General features: G+C 35.3%; 1 pseudogene; it reads left to right on the top strand.

Annotated features, from left to right (window-relative positions):
* Positions 1 to 1,527: 1,527 nt before the first annotated feature.
* On the top strand, positions 1,528 to 2,001 carry LOC109385975 (60S ribosomal protein L24 pseudogene; annotated as a pseudogene).
* The last annotated feature ends 2,027 nt before the right edge of the window (positions 2,002 to 4,028 follow it).

Below are 4,028 nucleotides of genomic sequence, written 5' to 3'. Positions count from 1 at the left end.
TTTTGTTAATCATTTCATTGTTTTTCTGGTCTCTATTTCATTTCCTTGTGCTCCGATCTTTGTTATTTCCTACCTTCTGCTAACTTTGGGTTTAGCTTGTTCTTTTCCTAGTTTCTTGAGGTATAAAATTAGGTTATTTATTTGCGATCTTTATTTTTTCTTAATGTAGGTGTTTATCACTATAAATTTCCCTCTTAGAAGTGCTTTTGCTAAGTTTTGGTATGTTCTGTTTCCATCCTTGTTTTTTTCAAGAGATTTGTTTTCCTTTTGATTTCTTCTTTGATCCATTGGTTGTTCAGGGGTGTATTGTTTCATATCCACATCTTTGTGAATTGTCTAGTTTTTCCCCTGTTATCAACTTCTAGTTTCATACCATTGCAGTCAGAAAAGATACCTGGTATGATTTCAATCTTAAATTTGCTAAGACTTGTTTTGTACATATAGGGTTTGGTATTATTCATGGTTTCAGGCATCTACTGAGGATCTTAGAATGTATCCCCTGCACATAGGGGATGTTATTGTATAAATTTTTTAAATTTAATCTGTTAATGTTAAATTTTTCTATTTAACCCAACCTTGCACTGGTGGGATAAACCCACTTTTTTAATGATGTATTATCTTGATTACACATAACATATGATCACATAACATGTGATCTATCCTGGAGAATTTCACGTGTGCTGGAGAAGAATGTGTATTCTGCTGCTGTTGGATGGAATTTTTTATATATGTCTGTTAGGTTGTTTTGATCTGAAGTATAGTTCAAGTCCAATGTTTTTGTATTGATTTTCTTTCATGATGAGCCATCCATTATTGAAATAGGGGCACTGAAGTCCCCTACTATTATTGCAATACTATCTATTTCTCCCTTCAAATATGTTAATATTTGCTTAATATATTTAAGTGCTTCAATGTTGGGTGCATATATATGTACAATTGTTATATTCTCTTGATGAATTGACTACTTTATCAAACTAGACTTTGTCTCTTGTTACAATTTTGACAAAGTCAATTTTGCCTGATATAAGTTTAGCTATCCCTAATTCTTTTGGTTTCCATTTGTATTGAATAGCTTTTCCTTCCCTTTAATTTCAGCCTATGTGTATATTTACAGTTGAAGTGAGTCTCTTGTCGGCAGTATATAGTTGGCTCCTATCCATTCAGCTACTCTATATCTTTTGTTTGGAGAATTTACATTTTACATTTAAAGTAATTATTGGTAGGTAAGGACTTACTAATGCCATCTTATTGTTTTCTGAATGTTTTGTAGTTGCCTTTTTCTTTATCGTTCTTCATGTCTTCCTTTGTGAATTGATGTTTTTTTGTAGTGATATGCTTTGATTCTCTTCTCTTTATCTTTTGTGTATCTACTGTAGGTTTTTTCTTTTTGGTTTCCACAAGGCTTACACAAAACATCTTGTAGATATAACAGTCTATTTTAAGCTGGTAACAACTTAACTTGGATCACGTACAAAAACTCGACCTTTGTGTCTTCACCATCTTTCCTTCTGTTTGGCAGTCACAGCCATGAAGGTTAAGCTGTGCAGTTTCAGTGGGTACAGTATCTACCCCAGACAGAGGAGGTACTATGCCAGGACCAACAGGAAGATTTTCTAATTTCTTAATGCAAAGTGCGAGTCAGCATTCCTTTCCAAGAGGAATCCTCAACAGATAAACTGGACTTCCCTGCATAGAAGAAAGCACAAAATGAGATAGTCAGAAGAAATTCAAAAGAAAAGAACCTGCCATGCAATCAAATTCCAGAGGGCCATCACTGATGCATCTCTTGCTGACATAATGACCAAGAGGAATCAGAAACCTGAAGTTAGGAGAGCTCAATGAGAACAAGCTATCATGTCTGCCAAAGAAGCAAAAAAGGCTAAGCAAGCATCTAAAAAGACAAAAATGGCTGCTGGTAAGTCTCCCACAAAGACAGCAACTAAGCAAAAGATTGTTAAGCGTGTGAAGCTTTCTACTCCCAGAGTTGGTGGAAAACACTAAGTTGGCAGATAAAAATTTTAAATAAAGTTCTGACTATAACTAGAAAAAAAAACTCGGCCCTTTACTGCTTCTCCTTTTATGTTTTTGATGTCACAATTTACATCTTTTTTATATTGTGTACCCATTAATGACTTTATTGTAGAGGGCAATTTGTTCCTGAATACAATTTTTTCTCTCTGGTATCTTGCTAAATTTTTTATAAATCAGGTTTTCTATAGAGTCAATAATCTCATATTTGAGAAATAACAGTTTTGTATTTCTTTTTTTTTAACATAAGTTCTTTGTTTCCTTACTGTGGTTATGACATTTCTAAATATTGAAGTGCTGATAACAGAGGTCCTTATCTTGTTCCTGCTTTTTATGGATATGCTTCCAACATTCTTACATTAAGTATGAATTTTTTTGTAAATATTTTATATGCCTTTTTTTGGATTAATGGAGTTCCCTTATGTTATTTGTTAAATAATTTTTAAATCAGGAATTTAATAAATTTCATTAAACAATTTTTGCATATTATCAGATGATTACTGTAGTTCCCCTCCCTCCCCCTTATCTACAGTTTTCCCTTCTGCAATTTCAGTTACCCACAGTCAACCATGGTCTGAAAATATTAAATGAAAAATTTCAGAAATAAACTATTCGTAAGTTTTACATTGTACACCATTCTGAGTACAGTGATGAAATCTCATGCCTACATGCTCCATCCCATCCAGAATGTGAATCATTCCTTTGTCCAGTGTACCCATGCTGTATATCCTCTCTCCACCTACAAGACACTTAGTAGCCATCTTGGTTATCAGGTTGACTGTTGTGTTATCACAGTGCTTGTGTTCAAGTCACCTTTATTTTATTTAATAATGACCCCAAAGTGCAAGAGTAGTGATGCTGGCAAGCAGACCTTCCAAAGAGAAGATGTAAAGTGCTTCCTTTAAGTGAAAATGTGAGTTCTTGTCTTAATAAAGAAAGAAAAAAATCATATGCTGAAGTTGCTAAAATATATGGTAAGAACAAATCTTCTACCTGTGAAGTTGCCTAACTTACAAATCAAACTGTATCATAGGTATATATGTACAGGAAAAAACTAGTATATATAGGATTTGTACTATTCGTGGTTTCAAGCATTCACTGAGAGTCTTAGAATGTATCCCCTGCAGATATGGGGGATTACTGTATAAAACTTTACAATTTAATCTGTTAATGAAAAAATTTTATTAATTTTTCTATTTAATCCAACCTTGCATTGCTGGGATAAAACCACTTTTGTCATGATGTATTATCTTTATTACACATTACACTGTTCTTTTTTATTATATTTTACTTAAAAATTTGCATTTATATTAATCAATGAGATAGCTCTATAATTCTTCTTTCTCATACTGTCAGAGTCAAGTTCATTTTAAGATTTTTATTAAAATATAGCTAACACGCAATATTATATTAGTTTCAGGTGTACACCATAGTTAGTCAGCATTTATATATCTAAAGAAGTGATCACCATAAGTCCAGCAACCATTTGACACCTTACCACATTATCACAATATTATTAAAGGGCTTGCCTGAGGCTACTCAGCAAAAAAGTCTCAGAGCATACTGAGGCCAGTGCTGCCCACCTGGGGTCTGTAGGACTGTGATAGTTTACCAAGAAAAAATACAACACAGTGGAGCTGGCTGCTCTTGGAGAAAATGCCAGTAAGTCAGCAAGGCAGAGCTGCGGGGCTCACCAGACAAACCAGATTCAGATTTGGCAATGTGGGGGCGGTCTCAACACAGTAAAGATGGTGCCCACCTTCCAGCTGCACAGGAGGAGGATCTCCTCACAGGGAAATGGCGACTGTCCTCCAGCCCTCAACCTGAAGCAACACAACTCAGTCTGCTTCCCGTATGTCTCCAACACCCCCTGAATTACTGTCTCTGCTGGAGCCCAAGGTGAGTGCCTGGAAGTGAGAGAGTCTGTGTGCAAGCCCCTTAAGAGGACACCTGGGTTTCCTGCCGCCTTCTGTCCTACCAAGATGGTCAGAATCCCCACT

The sequence above is a fragment of the Hipposideros armiger genome, unplaced genomic scaffold (genome assembly GCF_001890085.2).
Source record: "Hipposideros armiger isolate ML-2016 unplaced genomic scaffold, ASM189008v1 scaffold_7, whole genome shotgun sequence".
Lineage (NCBI taxonomy): Eukaryota > Metazoa > Chordata > Mammalia > Chiroptera > Hipposideridae > Hipposideros > Hipposideros armiger.
This window is presented reverse-complemented; position numbering and strand designations above follow the sequence as displayed.